This window comes from Ips typographus, linkage group LG7 (assembly GCF_016097725.1).
Source record: "Ips typographus isolate SLU linkage group LG7, UJ_Ityp_2.0, whole genome shotgun sequence".
In the NCBI taxonomy this organism is placed as follows: Eukaryota; Metazoa; Arthropoda; class Insecta; order Coleoptera; family Curculionidae; genus Ips; species Ips typographus.
The window spans coordinates 8,194,807-8,214,719 of record NC_138428.1 but is presented as its reverse complement, the minus strand read 5'-3'; positions in this window follow the sequence as shown (position 1 = coordinate 8,214,719).

Here is a 19,913-nt window from a genome sequence, read left to right as displayed (position 1 = left end):
TTGTTGCTTACTTTCCTCTCTTATTTTTTGTCGCTGCTCATTAAATATTTCTATCATTTCTTCTTCTATTAACTCTTTAATCAATAGATCTTCTTTATTTTTCATTTTTACTCCAATCAAAACTTCAAATGGTGTCGTTTTGATGCTACGTTGAAAAGTAGAATTCAATATTCTTTGTAGTTTGTCTATATGTGTATACCACTTCTGAGGATTGTCTAAACTTAACTTAGTCAAAACAGGTATTATGATTCGGTTTATTCTCTCTACTTGACCATTTCCTCGTGGTACTCCAGTAGTAATGGTTGTATGGTGTATGGACTCACTTTTACAATAATCTTGAAACTCTTTGGATGTGAAGGCTGATCCCTTGTCGGATATTATTCTCGCAGAATTCCCAAAAGTTTTTTGTTGAAGTGATAATCGATCCAGTACTTCTCTCGTTGAAGTTGTTTTTGTTGCGTATATCCAAACAAACTTAGTAAAATCATCAATAACAACTAGGATGTGCTGATAATTCTTATTAGTAGAAGGTAACGGTCCTAAATGATCTATGTGATAAGTAGAAAGTGGACAATCACTTTTAGGAATAGGATGGAGCATCCCCTCTTTTTTACCTTCTTTTCTTTGTCCTAATATGCAATGTATGCAATTCCTTACGCAAGCCTTTATCTTCTCTGTCAATTTAGGTATATAAAATTCTCTTTGGACTACTTCAGCAGTTTTCATAACTGAAAAATGTCCAACTTCATGCGCCTTCCTTATAATTTCTGTCTGCATCTGCTTTGGTACAACTATCAACTCTAGTCCATTGTCGTATTTGAACAAAACACCATTTTTGACAAAATAATCCAAATAGCTTTCTGTTCCCGCTAGGTGAGTTATAGCTTTAATATAGTCATCTTGTTCTTGGGCTATCTTCAGTTGATTTAAAACTCCATTTTCAGCGGAAATCAAATGATCAATTACTAAAACTGAGTAACATCTGCTTAAGGCATCGACATGCGCCATTTGAGTCCCTTTTCGGTGTTCAATCTCGTAAGAGTATTCTTCTAACATTAGTGCCCATCGAGCAACTCGTGTAGTCAAATCTTTTTTATCCATGGTTTTTTGAAAAGCGGCACAATCCGTTACTACTTACTTCCTGCTCATATAATAAATCGGATGAAAATTATTATCTTCTGGACTCCTCTGCATCAAGCAAGCACCATATCCGTGTTTACTATCATCAGTATGTACCTGGGTTTCTCTGTCTTGATGATAAAGATGAATCACCGGTTCATTACATAACATATCTTTCAACACATTGAAGGCTGACTTCTGCTCTATGCCAAACATAAAAATCTGCTCCTTTCTCAACAAATTACTCAAAGGTTTTGCCACTATAGAATAACCTGGAATAAATTTCCTAAAATAACCAGTCAAACCCAAAAATGACTGTATTTGTTTCAAGGTCGTCGGTTCAGGAAAATTTCGAATTGCAGCTGCCTTTTCTTCTGATGGCTTGACCTTACCGTCTTCAATTATGTATCCCAAAAATGTAATTCTTTTTTTCAAAAATTGACATTTCTCCTTTTTAATGTCTAACCCGTAATTCCTGGCAACATCTAAGACTATCTCCAAATTTTTAACACCTTCCCTCTCAGTAGAGCTCAAAATTACAATGTCGTCCATATAATACATCGCAATGTTCTTGTTCGATAAGTCTCGAACGATATGACTTATATACCGCTGAAACACAGCAGGGCTATTGCAAAGTCCAAATGGACACTTTAAAAATTCATATTGTCCATTATGCGTGACAAAAGAAGTATATTTACTACTTTCTTCACTTACGCTAACGTGGAAAAATCCGTTTCTCAAATCAATGGTAGTAAAATATTTCGCTCCTTGTAGTCTATCCAATACGTCCTCGATCAGTGGTAGTGGGAAACGGTCCTTCACTATCTTCTTGTTGATTTTTCTGAAATCGCAACAAATTCTAGTTTCACCATTTTTCTTTTTTACTAGAACTATAGGACTCGAAAAATCTGAACAGCTTTCTCTTATTATTTCTTCATTTAACCATTCCTGCATTTGTTTCTCCACTATCTGTTTTCCTTCAATAGACAATCTTCTTGGGCTACTGTAAATCGGTTCTTCATCTTTCAGAACTATCTTCATTTTAATATCTACTGATTTTGTTTTTTCTGGGAAGTAACACTCAATCATCTTTTTGACCTTTTCTTGACAATCTTAATTTTCAATATTAGTAACGTCTACTGCATCATCTTTAGAAGAAACCAAATCAATTTGCATCAGTAGCCTATCTTCTTCTTTTTTATAAATCACAACTTCATTATCACTTAAACTCACTGACACTTGACTTAGTAAATCTTCACCCACTAAAGCCTCATATTTCATAGCACTTGACGGAATAATATGAAAATCTAAATCTACGTCCACATCATTAACTGTCACTTTACCTGAAAACATACCCAAACTTTCAACTGAACTACAACCAATTCCACTAATATTAATAATTTTCTTCGTCAAAGTTATGTTATTAAAGTTATCATAAAAACATCACTACGAATAGCACTAATGTCGCTACCTGAATCAAACAAAGCAGTTAATTCAACATTATCAATTAATACTTTAACTGATCGTTTAGGCTTTACACTAACAGTATTTACACTCTTGCTCACTTCTGGCTTATTTTTCACACACTTCGTAGATATGTGACCAAAATTACCACATTTAAAGCATTTAGCTCCCTCCCTTTGCTTTATCTGGACATAAATTCGACTTATGACCTTTTTGTCCACAATTGAAACATACCTCTTTATTTTTGTCAGACTTCACTTTCATTCTCGATGAGTCATTGGAAACAAATGTCGATTTTGTTTTAATTTGATTGTACAATTTTACTTTTTCTTTAAAATCTCCAAAGTTTTTTGCTCCGTACAAAACAATTTTATTCACTTGATCATCTGGAATTCCATCGATTATGTATTGAATTATAGTTTCTGCATCAATATTTGCTCTGCTGCCCAACTCTCGCATTTCTAGAACATATTCTTGTACTGGTTCAGTAGGTCGTTTTCTTCAAGACATTAACATCTTATGCACTTGAGCACTACTGACTTTCAACTGAAATTCATCTGTCAATCGTTTTTTTCAACTCACTCCACATCTTGATGCCCTTTTCGGCTTGAACAAACAATTTAGCCAAACCGGTAAGTACTTTTTTCGCAAATATTAGCTTTTGAAGTTCATTCCAACCTGTAATTTCAGCCACCTCTTCAAAATCATTAATCCACTTGTCAATTGGGTAATCATCTCCTCCGTCAAAATGACGTATACTGTCTTCCACGTCTCGAAAAGTTAAGGAAAAAGACTGTTGCTCCTTTTTAACATTTGTAGGTTTTGTTCTCCTACTAGATTTTGAACTTTTTGAGCTAACCTCTTCGATATCGTCCTCAGAACTGGAGTTTGGAACTTCAATATCATCATCAAAGTTATTATTTTCCTTGTCCTTCTCTCCTTCTCATTCTGATCTTCGGAAGACAAATTATTCAGAAAATCACACACTCTATTAACGACTTCTTTTTTGGCACCAGAATAATCTAAATCTAGTAAGTTACACACCGCGACCAAATCACATAATTCAAACTCTTCAACATCACTCAATTTATTTTCAAACTCGTCAGATTCTTTATCTAAATTAAAACCCCTAAATTTACATACTCTTTTCCTTGCCTGACGTGGAAGTGCTTCCGTTCCATAAGCAACCAAATGCAAAGCTTTGACAGCTTCTAATTGTCCCGTCTTAATTCTTTGAGAAACTTTGTCAAGGTCTTGCAAAGAAACCATTTTGTAAAAATGTTTTGATACCTACGTATATGTCACTCAAAAGTCAAAAACGTAAGAGAAAAACCCAAAAATTATTATCAATTAGGTAACTCAAAATAGTCAAATTATTTATACTTACTCACAGACGACCTTTTAACAGAATCCAACAAATAAAAACATATCAGTCATATACATACAACAGTATACCAATTTGCATAAAATAAAACACAACAAAGTATTTATTTCTAATACTACGTCACTAATCAAATATGAAATTTCAATCAAAACAATGGCGCTTAATTCACCAAAATCAAACTGAATGAAATTAATCAAATCAACAGTACTCAAAATACACATAAAAATGTATTTTGCTAGAACATCATCAATGGGCTTCAACCAGTAAAAATAATCAAAAATGTTACCTTAAATTCCGCTATACTAATGCTTTTCTACCATACCCAACTCAGGTAATTGGAATAGACCTTCTCTACCAGTCCTAGTGGCTAAAACAGTCCGACGTTCCGTCACCAAAGCGCTGACGCCGTCCTCCAGGTTAACTACTCGTCGAAAACGCCGCACCGGTCATACGATTCCCATTTCCAAATCGCCGTATTTGAAAACACAGTCAATTCAGACCTGCAGCAGTTGTGCGCTCCGTCTTCCAGCGTCCTTCGTCACAATTCCAGCCTTGTAGCAGGGTCTCACCTCTAGCCGCGCTGCGAGGTATTTTTGGAATTGCCAAGGTTGCGTTGTTCCGACCGTTCGTCAAATTAATGGCGGCGACCACGTACCTTCCTCTTTGTATTTAATCTTGAATCGTCTTCGTCTTAGTATTTATTTCTTCAAACCAATTTCACTGCACCACAATCTTATCAGTCTGATCAGGCTTATCAGGCTTATCCCGGACGAGCCCCCAAAATGTAGGCTTTGTACTTTTAACGTTGTTTATTGTCTAGGGTTATTTACAATATGTACATTTGGTTTGGATGTGGTTACACTGAACGGATCTTCTCGTTAACACTAACAGCAAAGAATTAATTACCAACTGGATGACAATATTGATAACTACGTCTATTTTAAAGTAATTAAAAGCCGTCTGCTTTCTTTAACTTTCGTCTTTTCTCTCGTCTTTTAACTCTTTCAAGTCTCAACCAATACTGACTCTCGCCAATCACGTTCCGCGCACCGGTTAGCAATTCATAGTGCTGTCGCGAATCTATCGATAGTTAAATGTTTGCTTTGGTCGATAAGCGTCACCACGTCATAGTTAGGAAATTTTATAAAACAACACCAACACACTAACACTAATTAACTAATCCTACATGTATGTGGATTGTTTTAATTTAGAAATACGGCTAATTAATTATAATGCAAGGGAGAAAAAAATGATGTTAAGACAAACGCGAAACCATACAGATTCGAATGGCTAAAAACTAAAGGCGCTTACCCGCTCACTTAAAAAAATACGGTTTTTCGAATTTCGAAGGTTTAATTCAACAGCGATACAAAATGCAAAACGCCCGACACGCGTCCGAGATTGGAAGAGACAGATGCGTCCTATAGCGTGATCTTTTGCTGACTCCCGACCTGCGCCCCTTGACAAGGGCCAAAAAACTGAGTCTGTATGGTTCTTACCAACATTACGGTATACTAAAAGTTGTTTAAACAACCATTTTAATCACAGACTTATATATGCCACATATTGCACACCAAAAACTATTTCTAAGTAAAAAAACATGTGTATCACAGAAAACATATAACATAACAAAAATATTCTTTGGTCAAAATAATCAAAAATTTAAATTAAAAAAAAACTTAGAATCCTGCATACAAACATTACAAACACATAGTTCTAAAACAAAATACCTAAATTTGTTATAAAAAATAGAACAGTAGTAGCATTAATACTCAGAATCACTATTTGTATCTTTCATTTTTAACGCATAATACTCTGATACCAACTTGGAAGACCTCTCTTGAGTCAACCTGTTTCTTATGTTTGCAAGAATATATGCCCAGTTTGAGAATATCCTCTCCAGCTGGGCAGATGAAGCTGGTATATTTAAAAGTCTCTGTGCTAGCTTTGATAAACTGCTATGCCTATTTTCTACCAAACCCCAGAATGTTGAACTCGAAATCACATTTTTTTCTTTTAAAGCAGAAAAAAAATTACAGTTTTTAATAAAGTCATTTAAGCTATCTAATCCTCCATTATCAAGTTGTGTTATGAGAAAGTCTTCAACTAGAATTAGTTGACTTTTACTTAACCTTTTTCCTCTATATACAGGATGCAAAAAATTTGCTAAAAAGTACATGAATGTTTTTTAATAGAGATACACAAGAGTCTCTTTGAGTGCACCAGCGGCTTTCAGCAGGTAAGACTAATTTTATGCCTCCTCTCTGTAAAATTTGAATTTCTAGTGAACTATGCCTAAATTCTTTAATAATCATATTAACTTTTGATAATGTATCGCCATCAACTCAATCTTTAACTAGTAGATTTCCTATGTTACAAGGACTGTGCCACAAGTTGGTCAGGCGTCCCATTTTTAGCATTATCTGACACTACTGCATAAATATCACAATCATATGCTTGTTTGGCGGCTTCAATAGAATTTAAGCACACTTCAACAAGAGCTTCACCTGTTTCTTTGACAGCAGAAAAGTCATATGATTCTAGAAATATACTTTCACCATGTACACTCTGTAACATTGTAACTACATTGTTTGTATTATTTGATGAATTTTTCCATCCATCAATAAGTAATGATGCATAGGGAGAGGAGATGCATTATTTTTATTATTTACTAATATTTCTTCATGCACTTTATCTAATAGCACAGTGGACATTGTTTTCCTACATGACAAACTGTATGAAAGGCGAATTGTCTGAATACAATTTTTAAAATGGACACTCTCAATTACAGAAAATGGAATATTACATCGGTCGTGGGACAGGTGAACTTAATGCCAAGGATGAGGAACAACTGAAAGAAGTTGCCTCAGAAGTTACTGAGGACAGTGAAAGCATACTGTTAACAGATGCAGATAAAGATGCTTTAAAAGCTCTGAAATTTGAGCTTCGTCCTTCTAGACTTTCCTAAAAAAAAACATAATTTAAAATACCTAAGATTAAATTTATCTCTGTTTACTCTGATTGGAATATTTGGATCATTAAAGATTATAATTTCAGTTGTTCCAACTTCCATATAATCCATATAAACATCATTGTTGTTGGCAAAATTTTCTTGGATTTCCTGATTCAAATTTAGAGTATATACAGCTTGGGGTCTAGAACATCTGTTTCTGAAGGCAAGCACAAAATATGGACTCAAAACTTTGCAGTTACAGATGGGCAGAACCAAGTAAAACCTTGCAAGTGATATAGTACTAATAGTACCTACATTACTTACCTATGAATTTTCAGTCTTCTTAAAGCTGTATTTCTAATAATAAAATTGCAAAATTTGCATATGGCAGCTTGCCTTTTATTGTCAAGGTGGACATATTTATAATGTAATTTTTCATAAACTGAATGTGGTTTCCTTCCGCGTGGTTCCATCACATTATTAAGAAAAAAGTGTACTTTAAGGAAGGACGGAATGGCTAAGGCTTTAGGGCGGGACGGCGGTATATGGGGGTGCGATAACTGCGAATGCAAAGTCATTTGTCATGATGACCCTAATTAGCATTCGGCATTTAGCTGTCATTAGCGTCAGTTTAATACTCACTACTGTCTGTAGTGTCAATGCTAGTGCTGTCATAATTGTCAAAATATTTCGCGACATTTTTTACGACGTTGGTATGTAAAAATGTCGCAAATGTAGTAAATTAGCTTTATGATAAAGTTTACCCAACCCTGGCTTCTATTGCAGTTGACAGCATTGTTGGCAGTTTACCGCTGTTTGGCGCTATTGACATATGGCGTTTCTGCGTTTCTATGTTTTGTTCACAAAACACTCCTTTACTAGAATGGAAACGTGTGAACATTTAAATAGACATTAACATCAGCGCCTCTCTACGTAGGAAGGAAAAGCTTTAGGTTTCTTGACAATGGCGGATAAACATGAACTATTCATTTCCTACCAATAATTTTTCATTTGCATCATAACCAGTTAAGGGGAATGCCCTGTGTTAGTTAAACCCAACTTTTAACTATAACAATTGCTAAAAATACGTTACAGCTAACACTTGGTTTAAACTATCACAGAGATTACCCACTAATACTGGTTAAAACGCAAACCATACCCATTAAACTGAAAAATTAATAAATAAGCAAAGTAGCATGTACGTGGAAAGATTATATTAAAAAAGTAAAAGAATTACAAACTAAACAACGCATTTTAATGAAATACATAATATAACATGAAAATACATAATCGTCGCCTTACTATCAAAAACTCCAGTGATTTTGACAATAACTTACAGGAAACGCAAAACATGTTTAGTGTGCGCTGATACATTATATGCTGCATTCATAATTTATAAAATGCACCGAAAGGTATACTGAAGTGTTTTTTGGAAAAAAAATCTTGATTTTAGATGTAGAAAGATTTCTAAAAGTCATAACTTCTAATTTCCAAAAAATCAGATTTTGGAGCTTTTGATAATAAGCTGACGTAATATATTGAAATCCAATATCTATTTAACACATTGTATAAAAGCTTCGAACAAAAGGGATATACTCACATGGGATATACACACTCACATTATACACATATTACGATACGAGTATTATATCTAACGTTTACATCGCATTTTCTTAGCGAAGTAAAATCGTTATTTTCCCAACAAGTGCGAAAAGTGATACTTTCCCACACTCTGGCTGAAGTTGGTACGACAACGACACATCGGTACATAATTTTTTCTACGAGCGTTTTCAATAATTGGAATATACAATAATTGAAACTAAATTATAAATTGAAATTGAAATATTGAAAAAAAAAACTTTTTATAAAACTGAATTTAACAATATTGTTCTTTTGGTGTCTTACAGCTAAAACTTCAGAAGGATAAAAAAAAATAATAATAATAAATTGTACCACGAATTTATTAACACAACTCTACCTATAGTCTTTTCAGACCTTTTAATTTGGCCTCATATTTTTGAAATTACTTTAAAGCAATAAGGTCAAGTACACTTTTGTTTTTGAACAATTTTACATTTTTTCTAAATCTGGCATCTTTTCCTTTAGATATTTTATTTTATTTTTTTTCACCAGAAAAATAAGCAGCATTTAACTATGGTTTTTATTACTGTATTGTAAAAATTTTGAGAAATTGCACAATTTATTAACGAAAATTGCAATTGTTTCTCTAAAACCTTCTGTAAATAAGTATGGATATTGACCAAGTGACATACTCGGGGAATTACATAAAATAATAGCTCTATCGATTGGCTTATAAGGAAATTAAAATAAGTGCCCGGAGTTGTTAATTGGTTTCCATAGGTTCTTGCACTAATAAAATCTAGATTTATGTTCGACTATGAATCTGTGAATATATCTTCTTTACAATTGTTGCAATTAACTTGCTTTTTTATTTTTTTTGCAATAAATCCGGAAATATACCAGTTGTCCAAGAGCACCCTGGACATAGGAGATTAACATGGGAAAACGGTTTTGATTTTTTTGCTCCTGTACGGTTGATTTTATTGAAAAATCGTAATAATGAAAGTTGTAGTACCTATCATGGACTAGTTTTCTGTATCTTTTTCGGATCTCTAACTTGAGCCCTTTCGTCGTAAAACACGAACAAAAATGAGAAAATTTAAACTTTTGGCCTGCACTGTATAGGCGGTTGTCGGGCAACGGGTAAACAGGTCATTGTTGCTGGCAATAACAATAAATTATTGCAAAATATATACATCAACAGCAAATAAAAAACAACCAAAAAATAATAAAAATGTGTTTATATCACTAATAGAGTGATATAAACTTATTCTATTGGGCCGGGTTCAACTTTTTAATAATAGTAAGTTGTAATCATCATAGTTTTAAGACGTTTACTATATGTTGTTATCGACAAAAATTAAGTTGATGATTGTGACTATGACTAAAAAGTTGGGTAATCCCGGCCTTAGTTTTGACCACCCATGTTCTATGTTCTACATGTATTCAAAAATATGCAATTAGTATCTATATGTAACACTATTGAGGAATAACTGCGGAACAGCATCCTTTGTGCATCCTCTTCTACACCCTTCACCTTTTAAATGTTCTGGACGGAAATGACGCCCACACACTCTATATTTGGCATACATTTCCTCAGGGCTCAAGTGGTTTAGTAACGGCGCCGGATTTCTAATTTTTGAAATCCATATTTTAAATAAATTTTCTTCCTCTAATAAATTGGGAAAACGAAAACGACTACTGAACCTATCATCACAACCAGGAACACAGCACTTCAGTTTAGAAGGATTTTTAACACCTTGCAACAAACTCATTTTAAAAAAGCTTAGGATAAACACCTCAACACCGGGACATAACCTTCTAAAGTTCAAATTAATTTCGAATTCTTATGTAGACAAAAACGGCCAAGATACAAGATATAAAAATGACAAATGAATGACTTCAAGCGGCTAGATGATAGTCCATTATTATAGGTAACTGTAATAATTGACACAGAGCCCAGCGCCTTCACAATATGCGATTGGAAGGCGAACTATTCCTTCCGAAAACATGCTCCGTAAATCTTTCTTCTCTAGTAAGGTAATTCTTTGTGGTTTTGTTTGGGTTTGATTTTTGATCAATCTAAAACCATTCTGAAACTAAAAAAAACCTTAATTTTTACAACTTTATTTCATTTTTCATTAATTTAAAATTATTAGTATAAATTATGTAAATCGCATTTTTAGTTCTTTTACAATGCCAGAACATGGATCTTGTTAATATTGTAAAATATTAACGGCAGCAAAAATTTGAGGCAAGGTGATGTAAAAAAAAAATATTCTTTAATGACTATTTAAACCAGACTACAGTCTTAAAATTACTACTATAATTTACTGGAATCCTAGCTTGCTGCGTTCAGACATTAGTCATAAGGGATACTATGGCTGATGCTGCCCCAGGTACGATTACAAAATTGCATAGATAGCCCTACTGATGCATCTGCATCATTACTACAAGTTTTTGTAGTCTGAAATTTTTTAAGGGTGGTCAAGTGCCTATTTTACAGCACTGCATCTGGTATATGCTGCATAAATCACTAATTTTTCATGTGGATGAAAAATAAGGATATAAACATGAGAAAAGTGTTCTAATTGAGGACCAAACTACCCACTATGAAGACTGGAACATTATGTCACGAATGGAAAATCCATTAACTTAAAAGATGGACTTATTATTTAAAAGCATAACTTCATTAAATTGAAGCAGATCTTCGGAGATGGCAAAATAATAAAATGCGCGAGCCAAAGTTACAGTCAGAATGCACATAGTCCATCATCGCTACTTTTAGCCATGACAAATCCCCGCTACTGTTGCGATGCGGGCGACGAGGAATAACAAACTACGTCAGCCAGTCAATCGGGTATAAATTAAGCTCGACATGCGTGGAGACGAGAGACGATCAGAGATAGTCGAAGACTCTGCCTCAGACGATAGAGCCCAGCCAGAGGACTCGGCTCGCACCACAAAATGTAGCCGTCCCGAATTCTGCAACCCGCGCCTTGTTCGTAATTAATTAAATAGTAAACCATTTTCTAAATTATAATAAATCGCGAGTGTCAAACCCTTCAGAAAGCTGCCCTCATCATTGTGTAACAAATGTATGATTTAATTATTGTAATATTTTGTGCATGTAAAAGGTACTGTTTGAAGTGTTTACTTTCGGGAATTACGATCGAAAGTTTTATTCCGATTCACTAAGTTGATAAACCAACCATTTTGTCAATTAGATTTAACTGTTATTTAGTTATTAAATTATATTTTTCTACCAAGTGGTTTGATTCTACCTCTGAAACCAGATCTCGGTAAAGGCGTTTATTAAAGTAATAAAAGCACGTCTAGTTTAACTTGTTGGGTCAAAAGGGCTTTACAAGAGTGAAACCTTGTGCAATGTTTTCAACAAGCAACAGTGGACAAAAGAGCATATTTTAAGGTAAGTTAACTGATTTTGCTGAAATTAACATTATTATGATAATTTCAATTCTAACATTGAATGAGAAGTCAAAAGTATTGCAGTTTTCATTATTGTTTTATGTTTAACATAATAATCACCAACAGATAGTGTAGTAAACTCGATTGCTGAACCTCAAGCTAATAATCTGTATTATACCTAGTCTTATCTAAAAGCAGCGTTAAAGTAATATCAGCAATAAGGTAGTTCGCTGTGACTTTAATTAATAGGTCTAGAAACTACTCATATGAGACAATATTTACCTATCTAGTAGTATGATTGTAAAGCAAACATCTTTGTGAAGCTGCAATGTTTTTGTTCAAAGAAATAAGCCAATACTTAATAAAGCTGAATTTTTAGATATTTTGATTATTCAAGCTTACCACTTTATATAAATACTTTATCAGAAGGAAAGTAATACCTCCACTCAGTGGAGTACAAATGTAACTAAAACTAAATTCAGCGTATTTGGGAGAAAACAGAGAGTTAGTAATATAAATGTGGACAACATATACATTAAAATAAACGGAAGTAGAATAACGTATAAAAAAAACATAAAGTATTTTGGAGTAATTTTCGATCCAAATCTAAATTTCGACACCATAATAAGACACCATTTGTCTGTTTATACTAGGTTGATGTTGTATAATAGTATTGCGTTACCGCATCTGCAGTTCTGCTCGACACTTCTCTATAGCCTACACGACTACAAAGTACTGTAGCAAGTTCTTTTCGGAGTATTTGCGATATGGACTCGAAATCTAACCCAGAAAACCAACAGCGAAAAAAAACGCAGACGACTAGGTATAACGGCCGTTTATTTGGTGTTAAGCGTTCGGCGGAACAAAACTAAATGGAAAAACGAACTTAGGACTTCATTACAATAAAAAATAAGAATAAGCCCTCACCTAGTACCAGGCAAATGTATCCACTTATCCCTAGTATAATTGCACACACAACAACCCAAAGGCTACCAGTTTCGCCTCCAAACCGAATATAACCGTGTCGTTACTTTTAACCAACCTCAGTACTATCTGGAAGTCCTGACGCGCAAAAACCCGAATTCCTATCGGACGCAAATGACTATACTTCTAAACGGCACAGTACTTGAGTTTCAAGTGGTTCAAAACAGAGCAATGAGAACAATTTTGAAATGCAATAGGTACACTTCTATACACGCAATGCAGGAAACCCTCAACATACTCCATGTAGAACAAAAAATATGGTTTGATACCAATGTATTTGTGTACAAACTAAAGAATGAATTATTGCCTGATTACATTTATACAAAGGTAGAAATTTTTTCTGACGTACATAATTATAATACAAGACATTGTAAAGATTTCATAATTAGTAGAAAATGTGAATTAAATTTAGGTTTCAATTCATTACTGTATAGGGGACTTCTTCGATTTAATTGGTTGTCAGTCAATATAAAGGAATCGCCTAATGTACCGGGTGACCCAATAAGACTGTTCCTCGACCATATCTCGGGAACCGTTCGGCGTATGACTTTGGGACAAAACATTTTAAATCGTCCATGAAGAATCGCTGGAACATATTTTAAAGTTCTAAAAATGACCACCAGAGGCCGTAACTGCAAGCTTAAATTTTTAAATTGCATTTTTTATAAATTTTGCACAATAAACTAGAATTTTTTTTCCACATTTTTAAAGCGAACCAATTTATCTATCATTTTCGTAAAATACAATTTTCTGTTATTTCAAAAACAAAGATGGCGTGGGGTGTTCAATTGTTTTTGCAATAACCTGCTTTAACTTCTTAACGGTTTGACCAATTTCAACAAATTTGGTATTGTCGAAAAAAGCATTTTTTGGGCAATAAGAATCAACCAAAATATAGTTAATTTAGTTGAATATTTCTCCGCCAGGGGGCTAGCTTTGACACCATAACTCAAATTCCAAAAAAGATAAAAAACAAATGGTATGATATGACTTTTTCTTTATGAAAATTTGAAGGCCAAGGATCGCGCGGTAAATTTCATAAAACTATCAAAAATTTAGCTACATAATGAATAAAATGTTATAGAAGCAATTGTAAGTCTAAATTGAATTGATTTAGGCATTATTTAAAAAATACCATATATCAGAACATTCATGTGGTTCCAAAGGGACTAAACCTTATAGCTTATGTTAAACCTTCTTTTTAAGTTATACCTTATACTTTTTAATTTTCAAACGTATTATATATTGTTTGGCAGAAATTGACTCCAAAAATCACACAAAAACAGGAGGACATTACAATGCAATAGACAAATTCCGAGTGTAACATTAAAGTGACTTAATAAGTTCAGGATGCATTTAGTCGCTTTGGAGCAAGATGAATGTTCTGACGATATGTGGTATTTTTTAAATAATGCCTAAATGAATTTTATTTAGACTCACAATTTTATTCACTTTTATTCATTATGTAGTTAAATTTTTAATAGTTTTATGAAATTTACCACACAGATCTATTAATCTCATTTTCTCAATATTTCAGGTTAGGAACGATAATTTAAAAAACGGTTTTCACTGGCCTATTTGGATGTTATTTGGCTACTTTTTCATAAAGAAAAAGTCATATCATTCCATTTGTTTTTTTTTATCTTTTTTGGAATTTCAGTCATGGTGTCAAAACTAGCCCCCTGGCGGAGAAATATTCAACTAAATTAACTATATTTTGGTTGATTCAATACCGAATTTGTTAAAATTGGTCAAACCGTTAAGAAGTTAGAGCTAGTTATTGCAAAAACAATTGAACACCTCACGCCATCTTTGTTTTTGAAATAACAGAAATTTGTTTTTTACGATAATGATAGATAAATTGGTTTGCTTTAAAAATGTGGAAAAAATAATTCTAGTTTATTGTCCAAAATTTATAGAAAATGCAATTTAAAAATTTAAGATGGCAGTTACGGCCTCTGGTGGTCATTTTTAGAACTCGAAAATATTTTCCAACGATTCTTCATGGCCGATTTACTTAAAGAAATGTTTACCCCAAAATCATACGACGAACGGTTCCCGAGATATGGTCGAGGAACAGTCTTATTGGGTCACCCGGTACAAATATTTAAAATACAACTGGGAAAACACATTCGAGAAAAAATGTATATGCAACTTTCTAGTGATTTGCTTGTTGGTTAATTTTTGGGACATGTGTGAATTGTATTGTTTTGTTTTTCATGTAGCATTATCGCTAAATAAATACTATTATTATATTAATACTGTGCACCCGAGCACCCACTGTGACGTCACGCGAGGTAGCGTTTCGAGAAAACAGGTTATGCTGATAGGGCCGCCCTCTTGGATCTGTTGTGTTGTCAAGTAAAATTCCCAGATTCCCACTTCACTTGTCACTTTCACAATTTGCTTTTGTTTATTTGTTTTAGCATGCTGCTAAAATTAATTATATTTTTATGACAAAACCTAACAATTTAATTGGTGAAGATTATGCACTAAAATCAAGTAAATGTATATTTTTTGATTGACATAATGGATACAACAGCTGCTGGCCCAGGTAAGATTACAATGACAATTTCATACCTAACCTATGTAATAAACCATGCTAATGCTGATGCATCATTACTACACATTTTTTAAGGGTGGTTCTAGTAACTAATTCGGCTAGTCTTACAGATCTGCAACTGGTATATGCTGCATACATCACTACTTTTCCATGTGGATGAAAAAGAAAATACTTTTATGAAGAAAGTGACTACATTTCCCAGGGACTGCAATCAAGTCAACTTGAAAAAGAAAAATTGTGTGCAATATATCAAACTATCTACATTAGGTACAACCGTGGATTAAAAAGCAAGTTTTAAGGTGAGTTAACTGATTTTAAAGCTAGATTTGAAGTTCTAATTCTGCAAGAAGTAAGCAGCAAGCAGTAGTAGCCATGTTAATTCATGGTTCCACTTTAGTAAGAAGGAAATAACATAACCCCAAAGTCTTATAAACCATCAAAATTTTATTTATTATCTTGTGGGTTGTCATTTTTGGGCAAAAGCAAAAGAAAGTATTTGTCAAATGATATTCCAAAAATCTATGAATGGGGGTAAAGACCAGTAGTCTATGATGGAAGCAGTAAAGCCGGATTTATAGATTTGCGTAGCGTAACACAACGCAATCCTAGCGCAGCGTAGCACAGCATAGCGCAATTTTCTTACGTAGTGCAATTTATAGATTCATTTGTTTAAGATGTGAGTTTCTTTGAATACATGCGCGTCAAACAAAGACTGACAAGCGACAAGTGACATTTTGCTTAATACTAATATTATGAATAAAATAATCATATTGACTATTGTTGGAAAACCTAACCAAATAAGTACCTATCGATCTCCCAATCTGCCAATTCTTAGTAACTAAAACAGATTTCTTCTTTACCCAGAAAAATAACCTATTTTCATTGGCTAGACGCGAGGTGCACAGCGTAAGCGTAGCGTAAAAGTTGAAAATTACCAACTCTTGCGATGCGCTGCGTTGTACTTATGTTGTGCTACGCTACGCTTGTGCATCTATAAATTGATCAACATATTCTGGATGATTCAACTTTCTTACGATGCGCTAGGATTGCGTTGTGTTACGCTACGCAAATCTATAAATCCGGCTTAAGGAGCAAGGTAAGAAATGAAAATGATTCATTTCTTGCTGCTTACTGCTTGCGGTTAATGTGGCTTGCACTTATTTGTCAAACTATGAATTAGAGTGTTACAAGTATATTATTTATTTTTACTACAGCTTACTGATTACTTCTTCTTGCGGAACTAGAACTATGAATCCAGTTTAATGATAGTAACATTAACAAAAATAAAAAGCAATACAGTTTTCATTTTACCTTTAACACAATAATCATCATTGTACACTAACACTTAGTTTTTTGGTAGGTTAGAATATGTCCAAAGTCATAAACACATCTATGCTATCTAATTTAACATAACTTGAAAAGTATTTTGCCGGGTTTCATGGTTGGCAAGTTTTGGACAGAGTGGTTTAAACCATTGGTTTTAACCCGGTTAAAACTGCCCTGGTCAAATTTGTTTTGGAAACTTTAGTGGTCAAAACGGGTCAAAACCAAAAAGTTCAAAATTAAAAAAATATATATATCAAATTGTTTTAATTATTTTTTAAGAAATGTTTTACCTCAAAATATACAAACATTTGTACTCAAAATAAAAAAAAAATTATTTTAAACAAAAAGAAACATTTAAACAACAAAAAGCCAACAAATTATAAACCTGCCTATTATACCTACATCAAGTCATCATTGTCTTCCTACCTTTCAACATTTTTATCTTGTTTTATTTTTAAATTTAACATTCTATACAGGGTAATTCAAATTCGACCCTCACCATTGGGATCTCGGAAACTATAGGAGATACGAGAAAGTTTAAATTGGGGCAAAGTTGCGCAATGTAAAGCTCAACCAAATGCAGTTTTAAAAATTTCGATTTTCCGAGTACTTCCGAAGATATCCGAAAAAAACTGAAAATTTGATTTTTTGTTTTTATTTATTTCTAATCTTATTTGAAGAGATATTCCAAAACTAAAAGCACCTTTTCATTGCCACTTTTTCTCAGCTATTCGATGATGGATTCAAATTTGCCACACGACGTTTCGTTTTTTGGCAGCCATCATCAACTTTCTTTTTTCTTATGGGCGCCATATTGGATTTTTAGCCCACCAAATAGTACGTTTTATTCTGATTTTAGTGATGTATAATAACTTATGATTTGCTTCATAAATAACAAAATAATTTAATAAAAACTATTTTTACTTTAGTTATTGGCTTTGAGTTAATGAGACGTTTTATGAAGATTACTTGGTAGTACTTGTCACACGCAATTGGCCTGAACATACTTAGTCACAAAGGTGTACACGTGACTTAAACCGGTTTATTCACTCGAAGAGCTTAGGCCACTCGCTACGCTTGTGGACCTAGTTGTTCTTTTCGTGAATAAAAAATGGTTTAAGTCACTTGCTGCAAAGTAACTATTAAATCACTCTGAATGACATTCGCCTATTTACAGATGTAAACAAACAAACATCAATGTTACATCTACGGGGCGCGGTGCAAATTTAATAGAACTGTAATTTTAGTTTTTTTTTTTAATATAAGAAGTCGAAATTTAATAAAATACTGTATAAGACACGTGACTTAAACCGGTTTATTCACTCGAATAAATATGAATGAATAAAAAATGGTTTGTCACTTCCAAAATAAATAACTATAAACTTGCACTTAACATTATAAAAAATTGAAATTTGGCAAAAAATTAAGTTCCTAAAATGATGATCTTTCTCTTGGAAACATAAATAAGCCTTTTAAGTTAGAGATAATGCTAACAAATCTCTTTTTCTGATTAACCTAAATAGTTCAACAATGCTTGTATAATAATATTTTCTGCGGGGGTTTATTTTCTAGATACATTTTTAACTATGATTGACGCTCTAATGATCGTCGGAATTATCGTGTTTGACAACTACTGTCAAACAATGACATTTTTTAAAAGGGCCCATTAACTCAAAGCCAATAACTAAAGTAAAAATAGTTTTTATTGAATTATTTTGTTATTTATGAAGCAAATCATAAGTTATTATACATCACTAAAATCAGAATAAAACGTACTATTTGGTGGGCTAAAAATCCAATATGGCGCCCATAAGAAAAAAGAAAGTTGATGATGACTGACAGAAAACGAAACGTCGTGTGGCAAATTTGAATCCATCATCGAATAGCTAGGAAAAAGTGGCAATGAAAAGATGCTTTTAGTTTTGGGATATCTCTTCAAATAAGGTTAGAAATAAATAAAAACAAAAAATCAAATTTTCTGTTTTTTTCGGATATCTTCGGAAGTACTCGGAAAATCAAAATTTTTAAAACAGCATTTGGTTGAGCTTTATATTGCGCAACTTTTCCCCAATTTAAACTTTCTCGTATCTCTTATGGTTTCTGAGATCCCAATGGTGAGGGTCGAATTTGAATTACCCTGTATACAGAAATCAGTTTGTTACATTTTTCTACACCTAATTTATATATTTTTTAATTTTTTATTCTAGGAATACATTTTTTATTTTGGTTTTAACCAGTTTCAACCATTTTGACCAGTTTTGACCACTGCCCTGGTCGAAATCAAAAAAAGTGGTCATTTGCACATCCCTGCCTGGTTTATACTTTTAAATTTAAAAAATTAATATGATTTTAATTACATGTAAAATTGAATGAAAATTATTGTTGTTTATACTTTTCAAGATATGCTAAATTAAATGACATAGATGTGTTTTTGGCTTTGACGTATTTTAGACATATTCTAACCTAAAGAGGGTGAAAAATTCATGAAAAAGTTCAGCTATAAAATAATCATTTGTAAAATTTAAAATATTAACTAATGGATGAAGTTTTCTTTGGCTGTGGTTACCACACTAGTTGGAATCGGTGTAATCCTTGACAAAACGATGGAAATGAAATTGGAGATATGGAGTAAGACTGATAAACAGGGAATGAAGGAAAAAACAAATCAAGTTTCACATTTTATCACAACGAAGGTTTCAAGAATTTGCCCTTAGTTTAAAGTTGGCAAACATGTGGCTATAACTTTTTAAATTTAAGTTAAAACTTAACTTAATTTAACTTTTTAGTTTAATTTGTTACTTTGGAGGTATAAACCGGGTGATAAATTTGTCTTTAATGAACATTTACTTTAATTGTTAATTTGGAGGTATAAACCAGACATTGTCCCCTGTTTATACCCCCAAATTAACAATTAAACTATATTTTCGTTAAAGTAAATTTAATTTTATCAACGTTAAAGCTACACATTTGTATATGACATGCTGTACTTAAAATTTACACAAAACTAAAACTAATGTTAACTTAAAAGTGAACCAACTTTCACCATTGGGTGAAATTGAGGCTAATTTGTGAACCCTAATCACTTTTCGTTGTGATAAAATGTGAAACTT